General features: G+C 47.0%; 1 long non-coding RNA gene across 1 annotated transcript; it reads left to right on the top strand.

Moving 5' to 3' along the window:
- The first annotated feature begins 499 nt into the window (after nucleotides 1-499).
- LOC143842571 (uncharacterized) lies at nucleotides 500-23,098 on the top strand. The gene is made up of 4 exons (XR_013233185.1): nucleotides 500-747; nucleotides 9,608-9,733; nucleotides 21,549-21,849; nucleotides 22,394-23,098. It is a non-coding gene; the product is annotated as an uncharacterized LOC143842571 (long non-coding RNA).
- The last annotated feature ends 1,148 nt before the right edge of the window (nucleotides 23,099-24,246 follow it).

Raw genomic sequence — 24,246 nt, 5'->3', positions numbered from 1 at the left:
TGTGCAAGCAGCGGGTCATGTCTGACCCTTGGGGTGAAGCCCTCCAGCATTTTCATGGCAGACTCAATACGGGGTGGTTTGCCAGTGCCTTCCCCAGTCATTACCGCTTACCCCCCAGCAAGCTGGGTACTCATTTTACCGACCTCGGAAGGATGGAAGGCTGAGTTGACCTCGAGCCGGCTGCTGGGATTAAACTCTCAGCCTCATGGGCAGAGCTTTCAGACTGCATGTCTGCTGCCTTACCACTCTGCGCCACAAGAGGCTCTACCCTTACCTTTACCTTTAGGGCCCCACAAATCCTTAAACCCCTCCTGCTTATGCCTCTGCTAGTCTTGCTTCTGCAAGGTGTTTGTCTGTAAGATGCTCCAAGACTCCCTTTTTGAAAATTCTGACTGCAGCCATCTGACATGACGACTCAGACGGAGTCATCGACTGATGTCGTTACCGGGAAGCAGAGAGAGTTTACGGGATGAAACCAGAGGCATGCTGAGGCTCAGAAATGAGCCACAGATCCCTTCCTTTCCTTTGCTTTTTGGTCCCAGTAAGCCTTTGTGCAACCCGAGATTTCACAAGGTCTAGTCTAGACAAATTAGCCTTCCAGGGATTCTTCCATTACTGTCTGGATCGCAACAAACTGCGGAGACATTTGACTCCCCCTGAAATGCAGAGTTCCTGAACATTCGGCTTCAGGAAGCATTCCAGGTCGCTCCAAAGCTGCATCACAAGCCCTGTTTGAACCTAATGAAGGTATTATTTTACAATCTCTGTGAGCTTTGTCGCAGCAGACAGAGAGCGAAGCTGGTTTTCCAATCCATTTAGGGATGGGGGGGGGGGAGGAAATCTGAAATTACAAACTTTTATTTTCTAGTCTGTGAGCTGTGACTGTGCTGTGCTTTGAAGCATTTTGAATCAGTTTTTTCTTGAGGGGAAGCAGGGGGGAGGTTGTGGGTTGCTTATTCCTAACCCGTTTTTCGTTCCAGAAAGGATTCTCCGATGTCGGTTCAATGAGATTCGTTCTTTTACTAAGGATTCTCCTGTTTCTGGGCAGTTTTTCGTATTAAGTTGAGCAGCAGCTAATGAAGGGAAAGAGAAAAAGGGCTCAGTTGACTTGCAAGGGTACTTACAGAGTCATGTGCGTAAGCCGCAATTTAGACCGCTGAGCTGGCGGTGCAACTTTAGCCCTTTATCGCCTTAAAATGATGATTGCTGTGCAGAGCATCTTGGGAGAAGATTACACTCAACTTAGTAGGGACTGTGTCCTGGTGAATGGGCGTAGGATCTGGAGGCAATATAAAATATGACCTTGAGCCCAGTTGGGTTTCTGAAATCTTCTGTTTTTGACTCGGTGTCTGTTCAATCAGATCTAGCCATAGCAAGCCGTGACTTAGTTACATCTAGACTGAACTACTGTAATGTGCTTTCTTTGGGACACCCCTTGAAGAGTGTTCAAAAACTGGAGCTGATTCAGAATGCTGTTGTTTAGACTGCTGGTTGGGGAGAGTGATCAGGAACATGTGACAGCAATCAGAATCATAGAATCATAGAATCATAGAGTTGGAAGGGGCCATACAGGCCATCTAGTCCAACCCCCTGCTCAACGCAGGATCAGCTGAAAGCATCCTAAAGCATCCCAGAAAAGTATGTATCCAACCTTTGCTTGAAGATTGCCAGTGAGGGGGAGCTCACCACCTCCTTAGGCAGCCTATTCCACTGCTGAACTACTCTGACTGTGAAATTTTTTTTCCTGATATCTAGCCTATATCGTTGTACTTGTAGTTTAAACCCATTACTGTGTGTCCTTTCCTCTGCAGCCAGCAGAAACAGCATCCTGCCCTCCTCCAAGTGACAACCTTTCAAATACTTAAAGAGGGCTATCATGTCCCCTCTCAACCTCCTTTTCTCCAGGCTGAGCAATCCCAAGTCCCTCAATCAGGTGGAGGTTAGTTTTTCACTGCCAGGGGAAAGATAATTTTCTTATTCTGATTTATTGAGAATCTTGAGAATCAGGTTTGATTCCCCATTCCTCTGCATGCAGCCAGCTGGGTGACCTTGGGCTCACCACAGCACTAAAAAGGTGTTCTGATGGAACAGGAATATCAGGGCTCTCTCAGTCTCACCTCCCACACAGGGTGTCTGTTGTGGGGAGAGGAAAGGGATGGTGAATGGAAGCCGCTTTGAGACTCCTTCAGGTGGTGAAAAGTGGGATCTTGGAGTTCAAACAGAAGAAGAAGAAGAGTTGGTTCTTATATGCTGCATTTCTCTACCTGAAGGAGTCTCAAAGCAGCTTACAGTCTCCTTCCCTTTCCTCTCCCCACAACAGACACCCTGTGAAGTAGGTAAGGCTGAGAGAGCCCTGATATCACTGCTCGGTCAGAGCAGCTTTATCAGAACAGCTTTATCAGCGAGTCCAAGGTCTTCCAGCTGGCTGCATGTGGGGGAGCAAGGAATCAAACCCAGCTCGCCAGATTAGGAGTCCGCACTCCTCACCACTACACCAAACAGTGCATGTCTTACATGCATGGTGGACACAAGAGCGTTCTGAGCGGCAACAGTATCTCCAGCCCTGTCTGCAATGCTTTCTACAGAGATTCCAGAGGTTGGATTTGGGTCTCAATAAACAAAACATTTGTGTAACGTCAAATCCATAAAGCAATGCCCCTGGCAGATATTTCCTTTCCAGAGGTTTCATTTCCAGGGTACTTCTGACACCCTGCCCAAAGTGGTAGAATGTCGTGGTTAAGAGTGGCAACCTCTAGTCTGGAGAACTGGCATTGATCCCCCACTCCTCTTCCCCATGAATCCTGCTGGGTGACCTTGGGCCAGTCACAGTTCTCTCTCAGCCCCAATTACCTCACGGACTCTCCTTCTCCTTCTCCTTCTCCTTCTCCTTCTCCTTCTCCTTCTCCTTCTCCTTCTCCTTCTCCTTCTCCTTCTCCTTCTCCTTCTCCTTCTCCTTCTCCTTCTCCTTCTCCTTCTCCTTCTCCTTCTCCTTCTCCTTCTTCAAAACACCTCATCCCTTTTTTCTCTTTTACCCCGCTTCCTTTCCGCGTTTCATTTTTCATCCCCCTTCAAAGTACCAATTTATGAGAACATCCCGAAGAAGACGCCGAATTACAGTATTAGGGATATCAATAAGGAAAGATGAAAGCGAGAGTAATGAATACCATGGACAGAGAATACAATTTGCATAGCAACAAAGTGTCTCTCTGTATCTGCCTGGCAAACTTAATAAGCCTTAATGACAGATGATTAATATCTCCGAAGGAGCCCCACTGGCTCTCCCTTATGCTGTGATTCTATCAAGACTGACCTTTCTATCCTTAGTAATTTGCGATTGGGTTATGGAGGGGGAAACAGCTAAACCGAGCAACAGATTTCTGCTCTCCGTATCATGCGGGGAAAGCAGGAGGAGGAGGAAGCGAACGGGGTTAGCGGAGTGTGATCAATGACATCGGGGATGGCAGAGCCAGAGACCGGAGTTCGAGTCCAATTTGAGATTCTAGGTGATGGATGTTTGGCCGGGATTCTGTCGGTGGCATCGGGCAGGGACTCCTGTCATCCACTTTGTGGCTGTCGCACAGGAGCCGACAGTGCTTCAGGGAGCATTGGTGAGGCAGAAGGATATGATAACAGAATCACCCCTGTCACTTGCTGTCGCCTTCTGTGTACTAGTGCAATTTTGTAAGGATGCGAGAACATCTCTGCCATGTTCTTGAAACAAAATGCTTGGGTTGGAAACTACAGAAGATGTTTTGCAGGGATTCCGCTCTTTATACTAGGGATGTACGGTCTGAAGCTAAAACCACCCCTAAGAAGCCAAGGGAGCCAGCTAAGAGACCGGCTGTCCGTTAAACTCAGCAGACAGCCAGCTTGGTGTAGTGGTTAGGAGGGTGGACTTCTAATCTGGTGAGCCGGGTCTGATTCCCCGCTCCTCCACATGCAACCAGCTGGGTGACCTTGGGCTTGCCAGAGCACTGATAAAGCTGTTCTGACCGAGCAGTGATATCAGGGCTCTCTCAGCCTCATTTCCCTGTCTGTTGTGGGGAGAGGAAAGGGAAGGGGATTGTAAGCCGCTTTGAGACAACTTTGGGTAGAGAAAAGCGGCATATAAGAACCAACTCTTCTTCTTCGGTAATCTCAGAGCTTTCTTAGCCCCACCTACCTCACGGGGTGTTTGTTGTGGGAAGAGGAAAGGGAAGCCACTTTGAGACTCCTTCAGGTAGAGAAAAGCGGCATCTAAGAACCAACTCTTCTTCTTCTTCAGTAATATCAGGGCTCTCTCAGCCTCACCCACCTCACAGTCTGTCTGTTGTGGGCAGAGGAAAGGGAAGGGGATTGTAAGCTGCTGTGAGACTCGTTCAAGTAGAGAAAAGTGGTATATAAGAACAAACTCCTCCTCCTCCTCCTCCTCCTCCTTCTACTACTACTACTACTACTACTACTACTACTACTACTACTACTACTACTACTACTACTACTACTACTACTACTACTACCACTACTACTACTGCAGAATTAAATCTGTATTGCTAGGAAAATAGACTCTCGAGCAAGGGAAGTTATGATGCCACTCTGTTCCCCATTGGTAGGACCTTTGGCATATTGTGTCCAGTTCTGTGCGCCACAGTTCAAGAAGAATATTGACAAGTTGGAATGTGTTCAGAGAATCCTAGAGTTGGAAGGGGCCATACAGGCCATCTCGTCCAACCCCCTGTTCAAGGCAGGATCAGCCTCAACTCAAGCATCCATGAAGAGCAACTTGGTCGGCTGAGGGGTTGGAGTCCATGCCTTATGAGCTTTAGAGACAAAAACAGGGAAGGGGGTTCCACTTAAATATGAGAAAACATTGATAGAGGGGGAAATGCTGCCTCAGAAAGTGGTGAAGTCTCCTTTGCTGGACGTTTTGAGAAGATTGGATGAGCCTCTGTCAGGCCACCTCCTGATAACCTGGCTGATTAACCAGGGTTGGTTGCACCAGCTATGGCTTCTTGGGGGATCAGAATGTAGCCCAGCCATCGCAGATAAAGAGGGTGGGCACGCTCCCTTCCCGCACCGTGATGGCCGTTGCCTTCCCTGCTGCTTCACACGCACAGACACACAAAAAACAGCCAGCGCTTAATGCACTGAGAAGTACATTTGCAGCCCTTTGAGCTTCTGCACTTTTCTCCTCGCATAAGCACATTTTTATAGCCTGCCGCCGTGAATGATCTTCCAAGGGATAAGCCGATGTGGACTGATCCCAGTTAATTTGCTTCCTCTCCCCCCCCCACCACCCCCGCAACGGCCCTTTATAAAAAGACTGCAGATATCATCAAAAACAAACAGTGCAAAGAAAGGGGAGGGGGGAGGGAGACAGGGGGGGAGGGAGGGAGGGAGGGGGACGCGCACGCTGACACACGGAACCAACATTGATTCAGAAACTAATTAAAATAAAGCATCCTTCTCAAATCCTCTTTCAATTATTCAGATACAACAATACAGAGAGGGGAAGAAAGGCCCGTTTCCACACACACCCCCTCCCTAAATGCTCTTCCTTTGTTTCCAGAAATAACTAGCCCAGGCCAAAGGAATATGAGTCAGAGCACATCAGCAAGGGATTTCGAAGGCTCCCAGAGGACACCCGTTTCCAGCGGGGTTCGCATTAAAGCTGAACCAGAGAAACACAGGGCCAAGAAGTGTACATCGATCGCACCTGCCTCATCCGAGTAGCCCGGATCGAGATGTAAAGCGCTCTTTGATTCTGCGTTTTTCGTGCCACTGAGGTCCTCCTGGGTTTTCAGTCAATGGAAAAAGCAGAGCAAAGCAGAGACCATACAGCTTAATGAGGGAGAGGGTGTGCCAAGTGACCAAAGGAAACCTGGGAAGGCGCTCAGAGCTTTTCTGGATGGGAAGAAGGTGGGGGAGCCGTTGGTAAGAACAGAGGCTAACACCAGGTTAGGGGAGATCGGTCCGAAGGCAGCCCACAAACAGGGTGGGGGAGGGGCTCCTTTGCCCCGGGTTTCTGTGGGAGTGACAGTGGGGGATAGGAATTAAAAATTAAAATTGTTTCAAAATAATCGAAAACTCCCTGCATCACCCACATGATGTCATCCCTACTGGGGAATATTCAGAAATGATGGCAGCATTTCTAAAAATCACTGGAAACTCTAGGGGAAGACCATAGATTCTGGGGAATATCCAGAAATAAGGGTGGTGACTCTAGAAATCACTGGAAACTCTACGGTAAACCATAGAGTTTCCAATGATTTCTAGAATAACTCCATTCTTTCTGGATATTCCCCAGCAGTGGTGTATTGAACTGGTAATGCCTCCCCTCCTCCCCCCATGTCCCTGTCCCTCCCCTCCTCCCAGTAACCGTGCCCACAAATCATGGCCAATAGTTCATTGGTACACACTTGATGCGCACAGGACTGCGGCTCAGTGGTAGAGGACATGTTTTGCATGCAGGAGATTCTGGAATCAGTCCTTGGCATTTCCAGAACTGGAGGTTGAAGGGCTGGGAAAGATCCTTAGCTGAGCCAGGCAACAGTTCTGAGCTCAATGGAATCACAGGCTCTCTTCAACCAGAAAATGAGAGGTCGTCCCCAAGATCCCTGAGATGTCCCAGGGCCCTTTGAATGGTTTCCCATTCCCTGGTGGGAGTGGGCCAGCATCTCTTGTTGGCCCTTGGCAAAGGCAGGCCTGGAAAGAGGTTGGACCGTGTTGACCCCTGATGCCATCTGCACTTGAGCTCATGACGGTTCATACTGCAGACCTCTGCAACAGAAGCACAACAATCACACTCCTGGGATGGATTAGTTGGTTTCCAGATGAGTTTTGTACACAAACACAACCATAAATACAGCTTTGAGAGCCAGCATGGTGCAGTGGTTAAGAGTGGTGGACTCTAATCTGGGCAAACTGGGTTTCATCCCCCACTCCTCCACACCAAGCCTGCTGGATGACCCTGGGCCAGTCACAGTTCTCTCTGAACTCTCTCCTCCCCCACCTACCTTATGAGGTGCCTATTGAGAGTAGTGGACTAGGTTTGATTGTCCACTTCTCCACATGCAACCAGCTGGATAACCATGGGTTAGTCACAGTCCTGTTAGAGCTGTTCTCACAGAGCAGTTCTGTCAAGGTGTCTGTTGTGGGGGGAGGAAGGGAAAGGTGTTTGTAGCCACTTTTGAACTCTTTTGGGTCGTGAAAAGCGGAGTATTAAAAAACCCAGCTGTTCTTGTGGAAAGAGGAAGACAAGGCAATTGTAAACTGCTTTGAGAGTCTTTAGGATGTTTCCCAATTGCACTGAATACCCAACGGGTGATCTGTGATACAGACGTGGATGCTTGCACAACTCTGGCACCCATGTCTTTGACCGTTTATGCACTGGAGGTTTCATGCCGGGCTGCAGGCTGGAGTTTTAGTCATAACAGGTTGCCCCATCTCTTCCTGCACCCACATGGGGGAGCATTTGGCCTGGTGCACTTAATCTGTCCCCAATTTGTGCTCCTGCATGGGGGCTGGGGCAGTGATGTTCCCAGTGCGTAAACCGTCTTTAAATATTCATGCCTGGGGCCTTCTTAATTTCTCTTCATTGGAGAACTATTTGGAGAAAGATCACCTCTCTGCCGTTCATCTGTCCTTTGAGCAGCATAAGTCAACCAGTTGTCCAGCCCCCACTGCTTCCCCACTGCGAGGACGAGGGGAGGGGAACAGAAATGATTTGCTTTAACACCCTTGCGAAAACATTCATCCCCTTTGACAGTTTGGTTCAGGAGACCCCGGGTGCGTTTTATTAATGCGGGCTGTTGTTTTCATAAATCGCATAACCGGCGGAGCTATCAGTAAGGAAAAGTTGAGCATCGGGTCAGCAGCAAATCCTCCCTCATGCAGAGAACGTTTATGAGAAAAGAAGTTGGAAAACGAGAAACCTTTCCCCTCCTTCCTCAGGGCACTTTATTTATGCACTTTATTTTTCCACCTGTAGGCCGCCCTCCCCGAGAGGGCTCTGGGCAGCCCACAACAGGTATCAATTCCATAAAATCATATCAAATCAATAAAGTCATCAGTTTTTAAAAATGATTAACATTAAAAGCAAGCCTGAAGGCATCTTTTGAGGGGGGGGGGGTGCACATGAAGTGCATCCGTATTGTTGGTGGTAGGCCTTATCTTGTGGGTTGGGCATTTCACGTAGGGAGGCCATGAAACATGGCCTGGTTTGGGAAGGGAAGGAACCTCAGAGGGGGATGATGCTACAGAGTCTAACAATCAGAGCAATGCTTTCCCCCCAGGGCAGTTGACACCTGTAATGATAGAGATCAGCTGTGATTCTATAAAAATCTCCAGGCCTCGCCTGGAAGATGGCAGCCCATTTCAGCTTCCCACCATTCACCCTTTTCAGCAGCAACTCTATCTCCTCTTCAGCTAGACTTATGAATGCATGTCTGCTGCTTTCTGGGGGAAAGTATCTACTCCTGACTACAGACTCTTTGCCTCAGATCTTGCTTTCAGTAGCTTGGTGCCGGACACTCTGATTTGGCTTCCTTGTCTCTCCTGGGATATTGGGTCAATGACCTGGGGTTTGTCGAGTCTCAGAAGCAGAATACTGAGTGCAGCAAATAAATCACCCAAGAAGTATATTGCAAAAAAAGGAGAGAGAAAAAAGAAAAAAAAGCAATTTTACATTTCTTCAAGTAGACCAGGGCCCAGTCTTCACATATAGGATAATGCACTTTCAATGTGCTTTGGCAGCTGGATTTTCCTGTGCGGAACAGGAAATTCTACTTCTAAAGTGCATTGAAAGTGCATTATCTATTGTGTGCAGAATAGGCCCAGGTTAACATTCAGGTTGCAGTCAGAAGATTGAGAAGCCTAACCGAAAGAGTGCTTTCCCTGTCATTAATGGCCAGCTTGCCTGACATCTTGTGTGTGGCAGTAGGAGGGTTTTGCCTCTACAGGAGAGACCGGTAGAGAAGTATGAATCTATGGAAGGCCACATGGAGAGAGTGAGAGGACAAAGTAAGAGGAGAAGTCACAGGAAAGGTCCCAGGTTAAAGCAAGGAGAGGTGGTCAGCTCCCCCTCCCTGGCACCATTCAAGCAGCTGGACAGCTACTTATCAGGGATGCTTTAGGGTAGGGCTAGTCAACCTGTGGTCCTACAGATGTTCGTGGACTACAATTCCCATGAGCCCCTGCCAGCAAATGCTCATGGGAATTGTAGTCCACGAACATCTGGAGGACCACAGGTGGACTACCCCTGTGATAGCGGATGGGGCGCCTGCATAATCTATCACACATTCTATGGCTACGTGTATTTAGAAGGCACAAACGACAACTGGGACAGCTTTCGGCACTCCCAAGAACTGGGTCAGTTACCATGGTGATAAATGCAGCAGAGGAACCCAAACAGAATACAAAGTTATGAGAAGGGAAATTCCCAGAGAGCGCCAACCTTTTCTTTGTGCCGCTCTTCTCTTGAGACCTGGGGGAGTGTCCTTAAAACAACAGAATTATCTTTAGACGAGGCATACTCTTTTCTTTTCTTTTTTTCCACTGGCGTTCAGGATGAAATGGGAATGATCTGCTGGACGGAGCTTCCTGCAGAATTGACATCTGATTTTATTTTTAGGCTAACAATGAGAACCGGATCTTTGGAAGGACTGTTTGGTTAACGGCGCACACACCCTGCCGCCCACCAGCATCGGGCACTGCAAAGGAAGCTTTGATGTGCCAGGAGGAAATTGCTTGGAGAAGGGTTTGTTTTGAAACGGCGTTATTGTTATTGGGTCAAATATGTTCTTTAAATTATCATTTGCCTTGGAAGCTCAGAAGCTTTATGCGGTGTTACCGATCCCCCATGTTTTCTGCTTAAGGGGGAAATGCTGTTCAAACAAATTACAAAGATGGTCTGACTCCAATGGCAACAGGAGAAAGAAATTTTACTTGCAAAAATAGAAGCACATCTTACATAACATATTCATGTCATAGAATCATAGAATCATAGATTCATAAAGTTGGAAGGGGCCATACAGGCCATCTAGTCCAACCCCCTGCTCAACGCAGGATCTGCCCAAGGCATGTAGATACATCTAACTTACTAACTACAAAGAGATTAACTTGCTACAGCTCCAGGCCAAGGGAAGAGAGAGGTCCTATATAACATTCACTCTCCTCCAGTCTTCTGGCACATCTCCAGTCCTCCAAGCAGTCCTAAAGATGATGGCCAAAGTTTCTGCAAGCCCTCCAGAAAGTTCTGATGTACATCAGTCAGTTCTGATGTACTACAGTCAGAGTCGTTCAGCAGTGGAATAGGCTGCCTAAAGAGGTGGTGAGCTCCCCCTCACTGGCAGTCTTCAAGCAAAGGTTGGATACACACTTTTCTTGGATGCTTTAGGATGCTTTGGGCTGATCCTGCATTGAGCAGGGGGTTGGACTAGATGGCCTGTATGGACCTTTCCAAATCTATGATTCTATGATTCTATGATTCTATCATCCAGCCCAGGGGATCTGAACTCATCCAGTGCAGCCAGATGCCTCTCAACAACCTCTCTGTCCATGTCAACCTGCCACCCAGTCACTATCCCTTGTCTACCACCACCCTAAGATGTGTCCATATTCTTCTGGAGAAATACAGAGCCAAAAGAGTACCACTGTATCCCGAAGCCTGAAATATATTTCAGCAGTACCTCCATAGTCAAAACTTTGGAAAAGGCCTTCCTAAGAGATTCTGCGAGGAGACGATGGAGGAGGAGAGAACCTAGTGAGCTGCCTTGAGCTCCTTGGACCAAGCAGGGTCGGTGGGTGACCAATGCAGTACAGAATGAAACCCGCTTACCAAACCGGGGTGGGTGGGCGAGGATACCCAGCAGCCATTTCTTAGAAGCCTGACAGCTTGAACCGTTTCATCTCAGCCAAGCACACGTTCTGAAAGCCTGGCTTTATGACGACCGAAATGTCAGCAGGAATAAATGTTTCATTTCTCAGGGAGAGAGGCGTAGGCGGGTGGCGGAATTGTTCATACAGGTTACGAACGAACGGCCTCGCAATTCAGGCAGTCAGCATTCGCCATTCAGCTTGCGTAGGCGGGGTTTTTGTGCTGCCGTTTTCAGCCTGCTCCCTCTCACCCCAAATCTGCTCCTTCCTTGGAAGGGCGAACCATTAAGGAAGAGAAAAAAAAATGCAACAAAGAAGAGATGGGCTGAGCAGGCATCCTCTGCCTCTGGCAGGAGCATCATGTGTGGGATGAGAGCAAAGAAAGAGAAGCCTTTTGACCTGCCTGGCTCATAATAATCTGACGTGTGGGGAGGAGGTAAACATATGAGGAGCTCGCTCTCCTCCCCACCCCCCACCCCCCATCAGCAACACATTATGCATTTGAAACGTGTTAATTCAGTCTTGCTTAGCAGGACTTGAACAGTGGCACAAACCTGCCCGTAGGTTTTCGGCTAAACAATGGGAAAAGTTGCTGATAGTTAAGAGTGGTTCTTCAGTGGAACAGGCTTCCTCGGGAGGTAGTGGGTCCTCCTTCTTTGGAAGTTTTTAAGCAGAGGCTAGAGAGCCATCTGACAGAAATGCTGATTCTGTGAAGGTTCAAGGAGGTGGCAGATGACAGTGGATGAGCGACTGGGATGTGAGAATCCTGCATAGTGCAGGGGCTTGGACTAGATGACCCAGGAGATCCCTTCCTACTCAGATTATGAGTGGGTGGGCAGGAAGGGTTGTGTCAGTGCTTGGTTTTGTGGCCTTTTCTTCCATGTCCAGGGAAATGCTGGTCAACACTTTGGGGTCAGGAGGTGAATTTCCTCCAGGCCAGACTGGCCAGGGATTCTGGGTTTTGTGGGGGATGGACATCATGTGGTCATGGAATTTGGCTCACTGTGGATGGGCAGGTAGTTGTGAATTTCCTGCATTGTGCAGGGGATCAGATTAGATGACCCTGGAGGTCCCTTCCAACTATGACTCTAAGATTCTATAATGCCCCCAATAGCCTCAGACATACAGAGTTTAGTAGCATTTATCATTCTGTTCCATTCCCAAACAAGGCAATACCAAAAAGGCCAAAGGAAGAGGCCGGACCGTGCCACCACCAGCCCCTTTTCCCCAGCCACATGGCCAAAAGCCTCCAGCCCCCTCCCTGTCAGATTCGCAGGTGTGAACTTAGCTCTGTTGGGTGAGGCACTGCCACAGTGTCACTGGTTCTGCTGGCCGGTATTGCACTTCTGATGCTGTAAAAAATAGCATTTACCATAGAGCGTTTGCCTAAATAGAAGAAGAAAAATTATATACCACTTTTCTTTACCCGAAGGAGTCTCCGAGTGGCTTATATTCGCCTCCCCGTTCTTCTCCCCACAACAGACAGCCTGTGAGGGAGGTGAGGCTGAGAAAGCCCTGATATTACTGAAGAAGAATAAGAGTTGGTTCTTGTATGCTGCTTTTCTCTGCCCGAAGGAGTCTCAAAGCGCCTTCCCTTTCCTCTCCCCATGACAGACACCCTGTGAGGGAGGGAAGGCTGCAAGAGCCCTGATATTAGTGCTCAAGACAGAACAGCTTTATGAGTGCTGTGGCGAGCCCAAGGTCACCCAGCTGGTTGCTTGTGGAGGAGCGGGGAATCAAACCTGGCTTGTCAGATTAGAAGTCTGCGCTCCTAACCACTACACCAAACTGGATAGATAGATGATAGATAGATAGATAGATAGATAGATAGATAGATAGATAGATAGATAGATAGAGATAGAGATAGAGATAGAGATAGAGATAGAGATAGAGATAGAGATAGAGATAGAGATAGAGATAGAGATAGAGATAGAGATAGACGGACGGACGGACGGACGGACGGACGGACGGACGGACAGACAGACAGACAGACAGACAGACAGACAGACAGACAGATAGATAGATAGATCAGTTCCCCTGGAGAAAATTGCTACTTTGGAGGGTGGACCTCATGGCATTCCACTCCACTGAGGTCCCTCCCTGCCCTAAATCCCGCCCACTCCTGACTCCACCCCCAAAATCTCCAGGTATTTCCCGGCCCAGAGTTGGTATCCCTACTTGATGGACAGGTAGGGAGATTTTTTAAAAAATATCATGGAGCGTTCAAACAGGGCATTCTTGACCTGCACGCTGAAGGGGGTTACAATCCAGATGTCCAATCTCAGGATCCACCCCACTTCATTTGGCCAGAGACCTAATTCAAGCCCTGCGTCTTTCTTCTGTCGCAGGCGAAGGGAAGGCCAATGTTTCACATGCTGAGTAGGTGTAAGCTTCAGAAGCGCCCCCCCCTCCCCTTCTTTCCAGGCTGTTTCCTCTCATCATGCTGAAGATAGATTGTTATAATAATAAAAACCTGGCAGCCTGGCACTTCCTTCCATGAATGAGGTAGATGAACAAGATATTTTCAGCAAAACACTGTAAACAAAATAAATTGCGGGATATGCGTTTAGTATTAAACGTCTAAATATTTCATCCCACGCATAAATAATTGTCAGCGTTTTATTTTGTTGGACGGGGGAAACGGGGGCGATGGGGGGCAGGAGAAACAGAGTAGAGGCAACTCTGAAAATTGCTTGGGTGGGTAGGGGCTTCCTCTTGAAGGGATGCTGGGACCACATGAGCTTGGAGCGTTTGTGGAGGAAATCTCCCCACTAGAAACTCAACCAGAGTCAAAGGCCCCTTTCACTGCCATGTTTGAGCCTGTAGGTTCAGTGAATACAGAGCCAAAGAACCTGATTGGTTCCAAGCCCAGGTTTCCTATTGGTCCACAAGTCTAGCTAAGTTATAATTCTGGATTGGTGGGTTACAATACCTTCATTTGCATATCGGACAGCAGTAGTAACACTGGTCAATCCACATATGTAACACCATTCTAAACCAGTGCTTAGTTGTTGGCCCATTTTTCAATGAAATTGAAATTGGGATGGAAGCTTTGTGGGCAGAGATTAAGTAGGAGAAGAGAAACGAAGTTGGGAGTAAGAGAGGAGAGAGATAGACCTACAGTTTAACTGACTAAACATTATTTCTGGAGGCAAGCAGGGAGGAAGTGTGCTCAAAGGAGCAGGAAGTCTCCTGTTGAGCCGATCAGGACACAGATTATTTCAGAATATCAGGAAGTTCCTCATCAAAACATGTTAATGATGATATCTCCCCTATCGCTCCCTGTAGGATATCTTCTCTTGCTGCTGAACCATGCACACAAATTTCACAGCCCATATTTAAATCAGTTAATGAACTCTCCCTGAAGCACTCTGGCTGCTTCAAAGTATGCCACTCCCCTCCACCCCACCTCATTTATTTTTTTTGGCCAAACTTTCTTTTTTGCCTTTTTTAATTTTGTTTTTACCTTCTGACGTTTTTTGTGAAAAGGAAAGTGTTTTCTTAAGCCACGAGTGAACATGCTGCAAAAAGGAAGGGACAGAAATTTCGAACAACATGCTACGGCGATTTGGAAGTGCAAAGAAGACCTAAAAATGGAAGACAATAGGTTTTTTTTTTTTTAAGTTGAGGTGTGAATGGGACAGTTAAAAAATACACATGTTAGCAGCCAGGAGCCAAAAATGACACTAAAAATCTGTTAACAACTGGCTGCTAAAACATATTAGAAAGGCTGTTTGGAAAAGGCTGAAGTTTCCACCTGGAGTAAAGGCCCTTCCGTAGCACACCTGCCACTTGCTGGCTTTTTGCAAGTTCTGAGATCACCACGAACACATGTGGGGATCCAATAGTGTGGGAAGACTCAGGCATTTCCCCTCTCCACCCAGATACAATTTTTAAATGATCATCTTTGCTGTTTTGACTAGGCAGGCTGAGACGTTCAGAGCAAACTTGCACCGAACAAAGGCCGTTATCCATTGTCCACAAGATGAGCTCCGGGTTGGGTTGTTTGGAGGTTCTCTGGCCAAGAACTTCTCAAGCACTACCCCTCTGCTGGTCAGCTTGGCAGCTGCCCAGTACCCAACCCGGTCAGTGCAGCTTGGCCCTTTTGGGCCCAATCCGAGAACTTAATCAATTAAGAATAAATACATCTCCATTGTTAACTAGAAGTCAGTGAAAAAAATACGGAAAAGCAACAATAGAAACCCTAGTTGCCCTTCCAGTTAGACAAAAATCCTGCCTCCTCTCCAAAAAACAGGCCTTCCTGAAGATTTACAAGGCAGAATATGGTTGGGAAGCGTAGCTGCATACATGCCCACCTGGGGCCTTTCCCCTTTCCAACTCCCATCATTGGCCATTTTGGGAGGGGGGGGGGCAGGTCAACATAACCATATATGGCCATATCCCCTGGTAAATGTTGAACCTATTTTTAACATATATATTAAAAATTAATTAGCTACTACCCCTTTGGGAAAGCCTTCCAGGTCAAGAAACCCCAGGGCTTCACAAAACCCTCCAGGAGAGGATTACTGCTGCATCGGTGCCATTATGAAAATCAAACCGAGGAACTCAGATGTCCAAAATCCAGGGAGAAATTCAACTAAGAAGCAAAGTAGAAACATCCAGGAAAAAAGCAAGCTGCCAGCTTTAACGCAGGGTATCCCAGTGGGCTAAGAAAAAGAAAAATCCACCATAGTAGGAAAAACATTTTAGTGTCTTCTTCATTTCCCTATTCAGCGAACATGTCTTTCATCATGTTCTTCAACACAGCTAAGCCTCTTGGACACAGAGACAGGAAATGAATGGTGCCAGGCATACACTGGCGATCTAATTAAAAGACAAAATTTTTCCTTTGGCGCTTGGCTGGGCAAGAATGAGTCAGCTCCTTGTAGCAGCTCGGGATCTGGTGCTCAGCCCACACTGGCTTCAAATCGGGACAATTAGCAGCTCCTAGAAGGGTTGGGCTTCAGCCTCTGGGTTCTTTGAGGGCTCCTGGCTTGTTATATTTAGCGAGCTCATGGGCTTCATGGTGAACAAGCTGGTGGGAGAAATCTGACCAGTGAATCAAAATGAGGGTGGGGAATCAGAGAATCAAAACGGGGGTAAGAGTAGCAGATACCTCAGAAGGTAGAGTTCATTGAGATCTGAAACATGCTGGAAAAGTGGGGAAATGAGAAGAAGATGCAATTCAATAAGGAGAAGTGTGGAGTTCTACATCTGGGCCACACAAACAAGGATCATGCACACTGGGGGGCAGTGTGCATGAATGAGATCTTGGGGTACTTGTGGACTGTAAGCTAAATATGAGCAGATGGTGTGATGTGGTGGTAAGAAGGTGAATGCAGTCTTGGGCTGCATCCACAGAGGCATCACATCAAAATTGCAAGATCTCATAGTCTCACTGTATACTGCATTGGTCAGACCCCACCTGGAGTCTTAGGTGCAGTGCTGGAGGCCTCACTTCAAAAAGGATGTGGGCAACATGGAGAGGGTGCAGAAGAGAGTGACAAGGGTGATCCGGGGCCTGGGGACCAAGCCCTGTGAGGAAAGGCTCAGGATCTTGGGAATGTTCAGCCTGGAGAAGAGGAGGCTGAGAGGGGACAGGATGGCTCTCTTTAAGAGCCCGGGTTCCATCCGAGATCCCTGATCCATCGGCCAGTCTTCCTCTCCTCTCTCTCTTACAGGATTAACGTCCGACCTCTCTCTGAACAAGCGGGGAAAGTGGGGAGAGTTACAGAATAGAATGCCATCTTTTAATTGTAATAGTGGGGTATTTATGGAGGGCGTCACCCCAAGGGTCAGACATGACTCGGTGCTTGCATAGGGGATACCTTTACATTTACCTATGTCATTTTACTGTGATTTTATATTTTATTGTGAACCGCCGTGAGACCTTTTGGTGAATGACGGTATATAAATCCAACTATAGATAAATAAACAAACAAATAAACAAATAAACAAACAAACAAATAAATAAATAAATGATGAATGCATGAATGCATGAATACATAAATACATGAATGAATACATGAATTAACGAATGAACGAATTAATGAATGAATAAGTAAGTAAGTTAAGTAAGTAAGTAAGTAAGTAAGTAAGTATCTGAAAGGTTGTCACTTGCTGGAGAGCAGGGGAAAGTTCCTGTTGTCATCAAAGGAGAGGACCTACAGTCATGCGTTTAAACTCTGTATAGAACAATACTGGCTGGATATCAGGGGGGAAAAATTACAGTAATTCAGCAGTGGAATGGGCTGCCTGAAGAGGTGGTGAGCTCTCCCTCACTGTGGTCTTTAAGCAACTGCTGGACAGAGACTTATCATGGATGCTTTGGGCTGATCCTGCGTTGAGCAGGGGTTTGGGACCAGATGGCCTGTGTGGCTTCTTACAAAATCCTTTAGATGAAAACCTGCTCTCCTGCCAGAGCATACACTCTTTACCTAATGTTAACTAATACTAATGCGATCAGCACACACATTCATAGAAAACTGAATAGATGGGTAAGAAAACTAGCAGGAGATGGGGCAGGTGAGTACTTACTTCAGGGAAGATCATGGTCACTGAGTGATGGCATCACTTCTGACATGACCCAGAAGAACCAGGATCACACCAGGGAGACAGTCGGGCCACCAACCCAACACTTGATTGTTTCTATAGAACAAGGGTAGTCATGAATTGTAGTCCATGAACATCTGGAGGACCGCAGGTTGACTACCTCTGCTATAGAACATCTGGGTAAGAGCTAAAACATCACCAACTGATCTCTGTAGGCTGGAGATAAGCTGTAATTCTGGATCCCCAGGTCCCCCCTGGAAGCTGACATCCCTAAGGTGGACCAATACAATCACAGAGCTGGAAGGGGCCTCTGGGGCTCCGTGCAGGAGACCCCAACTGTAGTGCTCCCAACTAGTGGCTAGATAGCCTCCACTCAAAAACCTGCCACAAGGGAAAGCCCTTCATTCTGTTACTGAATTGCCTGGGCTTCCTCCACTCGTTCTGGGCCTGGGGCGCTGGGTTTACAAAATCCCGAAATGAAAGCCCTGCTTTGCTCTCAGTCGGGAATCTTGCGGAGCAGGAAACTGAGCTGTTGTCAAGCCACTTATCCCAGCCCCGTTTGATCTCTCCCCCCACCTACACCCAACGACCTCAAGGAGCATCTGCCCGCTCCATCTGCAGATGGAGGACTGGATCCTGCCCTTCACTGCTGCCTGCAGAAGGATGTGACATCTTCGTCTACGATGTGACATCTTCGTCTACGTTCATCTCATGGCTGATTTCGCGTGACTCTTGGGCGGCCTCCCCCAACCCCGTTCGCATCTGAAGGAAGTTAAAGGGGGGGGAGGAGGAAGAGAGAAAGCAAGACACTCAAACAAGATCTGAAATCGCAAAAGCGCAGCTCAGCCTCATGGCAGGCTTCCTTGTAAATGCAGCAGGGAGAGGAACTGGGCACCCGGGAGGGAAAAACGATCCGTCGACATTTCACGGCTCTTCAAGCCATGGAGTGAGATCATCCCAGCAGTCTTTGGGCTAGCCCTCCCAAACAATTCATTGCCTTATTTCTTGCATGGGATTGGTTCAAATGGGCAGGGAGACAAGGCCTGGAATTGGAGAAGATCATTGAAGAGCACTTGGGAGAGTTAAAGCAGGAGGGAAAGCAGAGAGGCCTTTGCAGTTTTGGCAGTCGTGGTGTAGCCTATGTCATCGCTTCTGCCTCCTTGGTGCAGCCGCACATGGCCATAATGTGGCTGCCAAAGACTGGATAAAGCCATTGGTCCATACGATCTGCTCAGACTAGCAGCAACCCTCCAAGATGTCGGGTGCAGTTTTCTCATGTCACCTACTGCCTGGTTCTTTTAACTAGAGACGTCAGGGATTGAACCTGGGATCTTCTGCATTCAAAGCAGATCTTTCATTAAGCCGCAGTCCTTCTCATAACCTTGGCTGTTCCTCTAGAGCAGGGGTAGTCAAACTGTGGCCCTCCAGAAGTCTATGGACTACATTTCCCATGAGCCCCTGGGGGCTCATGGGAAATGTAGTCCATGGACATCTGGAAGGCCACAGTTTGACTACCACTGCTCTAGACTGCCAGCTGTGACATCTATTAAGACTCCCACTGTGGCCATTTTGAGGAAGTTATTATAGAGAGGGGTTAGGTTCTTTCTTGTCACCTCATATGTGCTTCCTTCAAGTAGAGAGCTGAAGCCAGAGACCAGCACAATACTCTTACTAACCTCCAGGTGGTTATAGAAAGAAAGAGGCTAGCAAAAGACTATCAGTTGCACCAGGAATCTTTTTTATTAAGGCAGAGCCAAAACTAGTTCCTCCAGGGAGGAGGGAGCTAGAGAGCTCCCACGATTCCATTGATCTCCAGATAAAAGAGATCAGTTCCTCTGGAGAAAATGGCAGCCATGGAAGATAGACTCCATAACATGGTTCCCTGTTGAGGTCTCTCCCCAGCCCAAACCCTGCCCACCCCAGCCTCCAGATCTCCAGAAATTTTCCAACTAGAGTTGGCATCCCTATGCCAAATATGTCCTGGGTATATACTACAGATTCCTTGGTTTGCAACTAGGCTTGCCAATCTCCATAGGTGGCCTGAAGAGTTCCTGGAATTCTTTGGAGACAATGGCTGTTGTGGAGTGAGGACTCTTAAGGTGTTATGCAATGTTGATGTTCCTCACCACCCCAAACCCTGCCCTCCACAGGCTCCACCCCAAAATTTGCACCAGAGAACTGAAGATAATCACAAGTACATGCCATCAAGCAGCAACTGGCTCATGGTGACTTCTCAAGGGTTTTTCAAGGCAAGAGGTGAACCCAAGTGGTTTGCCATCTTCTTCCACTTGGTACCCTTCATGGTCTTCCATTCGACTACCACCCAGGGCCAGCAATATTTAGCTTCCAAACGCTGATAAATTCAGGCACAGCTGGTCTATTTGGGCAGTTACAAAATGTCAGGGGAAGGCAGTAACCTGACACGAACACGATCCAATATCAACAACATCAAACACACACATATTGAAACCCGTGCCAGTTTTATATTTAGAATCAAAGTGTATAAGTATAGTACACTTTCCACATCCGCAGACAATTATTTTGCATACCTCTTGTAATGCAGATCATATACTATGGGATATGTAAGTAATGTAACAGGAATCTAGTCGCCTCCCTGTTTCAAGGGAAACCCTCTCCTTCAGATGACTTTTGAAATGTTGTCAGGAGAATCTTTGATGTCTCTGCCAATTAAATCATAACAGATTTCATCCAGCCTGTCAAACATACAAACTCAGGGGCATCTTAAACCACATAGCACCAGAGAAGCCCTCTCAAACTATGTTGTTGTTGTTTTTGTTTGTTTGTTTAAATTATGTGTGGAGATTAATCCAGTTCTTCAAAGGAGGGTTGCTGGGGCAGGGGATGCCCACCCTCAACTGATCAGCAGAGGGATTTAGCAGCAGTGATGGGAGGCCTAGGCTCCTATCACTGGTGATGCAGTGACATCACTTCCTGTTTCATCATGTCATTGGCAACATAGAACACTCTGGTATTTGGGCAAAACCTCTATGGCAAAAAATGGCATTTACTATAGAGTTTTTGCCCAAATAGAAGAAGAAAAATTGGTTCTTATATGCTGCTTTTCTTTACCTGGAGGAGTATCAAAGCGACTTACATTCACCTTCCCTTTCCTCTTCCCACAGCAGACACCCTGCAGTGATGTCACTTTGATGCATATTACACAATTTCTAGTGATGTGTGGACATGTTACCATTAGTGCTGATATTCAGTGTGATGTCACCAGGCTTTACCGTATGTCATAAAAAGGCAGTCCAGTTTGAACGGGTAGACAAGTTGCCTTCTTAGGAACCATGTTCACCAGTAATAAACTTCTCAGCCCTCAAGATCAGCAATGCCAAAAAAAAAAAGTTGTGAGAATCGGATTGTCACATAAGATGTATGCGAAAACATTAACAACCTCGCCTTTGAAATTTTAGTTTTAAAAAAATCAGCTTGTTATGTCAAATTATTTTATGTCCAATGAATGATCTTGGTGAGATGAGACTGATGGTTTTTTCAAGTTTTGAAATTGTCCCCAAAATAATGGAGCTATCGCAATGTAACTGTGGAACATTATTTTTGCAATCTGCAGCTGTCGAATACGAAGGATGGTTCCCTAATGAAATGCTTGTGTCTGGCCTCCTGGATACTTACAGCTCACGTCTCCACGTCCTTTAAAAATTGCTGGCCTATGATAACTTCCGTAATGGATTACTGTTGCATATCTTAGAGGTTTTCCCTATGGCTGCCGCATGAGATGTTTCCACATCAAAAACTATTCTCCCAAATAAATTGAGGCCATGGTTCATGGACGGGATGTGTTTCAATGGCAGAGCATCTGTTTTGCATACAGAAAACCTGAAGTCCAGTCCTTGGCATCTCCAGTTCAAACATAGAGAGTAGATGGTGTGGCAGACCGCTACCTGAGACCCTGGAGCTACTGCCAGTGTGAGGAGACCACGCTGACCTTGATAGGCAATGCTCTGAGTTAGGAGAAAGTGGCTTCATGCGTTCCACATAAAGCCTGATCAACTTTCAAAGAGCCCCCAACTGAATCGTTTCTGACAATGTTTCACAGTTGCAATGTAATGGTGTTTCTTAATCTGATTGCATTTGATAGATGACACGCATTTTGTATCCAACAGCATGTGATAGATAACTTTGCCGTGGTAATAGCAGAGGACAGTCGACAACTTGCAAGATTTTATGTTTGAAACCTGCCCAAAGCAAAGCCACTGAGAGATGCCATTCTGTCTAGAGGAGGTGCATTTGGAAGCCACAAAATCCACACTCAGAATGCTGACTGGAATTCACAGTTCCTAATTTGGAATTTGGATGGAGAAACTGGAAAACTTCCTCCCATTTCAAACATCGGCAAGCCTTTGCTTCAGCTTTACTTTCTCTGACAGTTCTCATCTGTCTAAAAAAACTCACCATCACAAAGAGGTACCAACACATAGGTTTGATAAGTTTCAACATCTGGTCCATAATATATTTAATCTTTGCCCCAGGCAAGCAACACCCCTCTTGAACTAGGGGGTTCTTGGGTTCCCTTCCAGCTCTACGTTTGTATGTTTGCTTGTTATCTTCCTCTCAGCCTAAAAAAATACCCAGCTTGTTGTAGTGGTTAAGATAGGCGGCGTCTAAGAGAGCCAGATTTGATTCCCCACTCCTCTACATGCAGCCAGCAGGGTGACCTTAGGCCAGTCACAATTCTCAGAACTCTGTCAGCTCCACCTTACATCATAGGGTGTCTGTTGTGGGGAGAGGAAGGGAAGACGACTATAACCTTGAGCTAGTCACAGTACTGATAGTACAGTTCTCACATAGCAATCCTGTCAGAGTTCTCTCATACCCACCTCCCTCACATGGTATCTGTTGGGGCGGAGAGGAAGGGAAGGTGAGTGTAGGACACCTTGATTCTCCTTCAGGCAGTGAAAAGTAGGATCTAAAACCAACTCTTCTTCTTCTTCTTCTTCTCTTGTTTCAGTTTCCAACTACCGAAGATCACGCTGGCCCTAGAGGATATAATTCAAGGGACACAAACATACGTTGTCATTATGAGTCTTCCTAATGATGGTAAATGAAGCAATTCTTTCCCCCCACAGTTTTTCAATGACTGAGCACAACATTTCCCATGAGTTATTGTACCCAAGGGTAGGGGAAGTAGCAGAATGATGTACGGCTGCAGGCCAAACTAGCTAGAGATGGATGGGTCAGGAAGGCCAGTGGGAGAACCATGATGCTAGACCGGCGTGGCAAGACTCCAGCTCAGCTCCAGTAGAAGCTAATGATGGGATGCAGCTTGATAGTGATTATTGGAGGACTAGCCATGCTTATATGATACCGTAATCAAGTTTGAGTCTTTTAAGACCAACACATTTTTATTCAAGGCATAAGCTTTTCTGTGCATGCACAATTCTTCGGAAGTAGGCCCTAAAGGTACCACTGGAACTCAAACTTTGTTCTGCTGCTTCTGACCAACACAGCTACCCACCTATGGACATTTATGCACTGGTAATTCCCTTCGTTTTTCCCCTTGCATTCCCCTCGGGTATATTTTTCTCTTCTGCATGCCAATTCACTTTCACTTCACAGGTGGGCCAGGCTTTCGTTTTGCTTCTTTGGCTTTAGCTCCATTCAGGACTCAGTTCCTATCGCTGTATGCCCGTTTCTTTTTAGTCCTATTGCTCCATTTCCCCCTTTCTTGGCTCTTAAGGTGAAGGAAATAAAGCAAGCAGAAACAACTCATTTTCTCTCTCTCCCTGCCCCCCCAGGACCATGCCTCCCCCACTGACATTTTGTGCCACAACAGCACACACAAAAGAGGAAGAAAAAAACCTTGGCAATCTGTTTTGTTCCTCATTAGTATATAGAGGTATACTCAGAGGAGAGAAATCCAAGAAAGAAGATATGTGCAGTGCAGGTAAAGAACGTGAATGGGATGTGAATTAACGGGATACTGGGCTCAGTTCAGTGATAATCGAAATTAATTAATTCTGCATGCAGAAAGGGCCTATATTATAGTGTGTTCGTGTTTGCTAATGCCCAGAGATTCGTGTACATGGTCACACCTGCGTCATAAGCACAAGGTGGCCCAAAACACTGCTCATCCCACTCCCAGTTGCATCATACTACCCTGTTTGAAGACGTGAACCGTTAATCCATCTAATGGGTCCAAACTTTCCACAAGCAACCTAAATGCTAGGAGAAATCAGCTCCCGGATCACCACTGGCAAACAGACTGAGCCAAGCAGGGTCTGCCAGCTTAGCGCAGTGGTTAGGAGTGCGGACTTCTAACCTGGCGAGCCGGGATTGATTCCATGCTCCCCCATACACAAGCAGCTGGGTGACCTTGGGCTTCCCACAGCACTGATAAGGCTGTTCTGACCGAGCAGGAATATTAGGGCTCTCTCGGCTTCCCCTCCCTCACAGGGTGTCTGTTCTGGGGAGAGGAAAGGGAAGGAGACTGTAAGCCACTTTGAGACTCCTTTAGGTAGAGAAAAGTGGCATATAAGAACCAACTCATCTTCTTCTTCAGTAATATCAGGGCTCTCTCAGCCTCACCTCCCTCACAGGGTGTCTGTTGTGGGGAGAGGAAAGGGAAGGCAAATGTAAGCCGCTTTGAGACTCCTTTAGGTAGAGAAAAGAGGCAGATAAGAACCAACTTGTCTTCTTCTTCAGTAATATCAGGGCTCTCTCAGCCTCACCTGCCTTACAGGGTGTCTGTTGGGGGAGAGGAAAGGGAAGGCGATTGTGCACTCGAAAGCTTAAATCTTGAATAAAACTTGGTTGGTCTTAAAGGTTCCCCTGCTGGACTCTGTCTTCATTCTGCTGCCTCAG

Source organism: Paroedura picta, chromosome 8, assembly GCF_049243985.1.
Source record: "Paroedura picta isolate Pp20150507F chromosome 8, Ppicta_v3.0, whole genome shotgun sequence".
Taxonomy (NCBI): domain Eukaryota; kingdom Metazoa; phylum Chordata; class Lepidosauria; order Squamata; family Gekkonidae; genus Paroedura; species Paroedura picta.
Note: the sequence above shows the minus strand (reverse complement) of the source record. Positions and strands in the feature narration are given on the sequence as shown.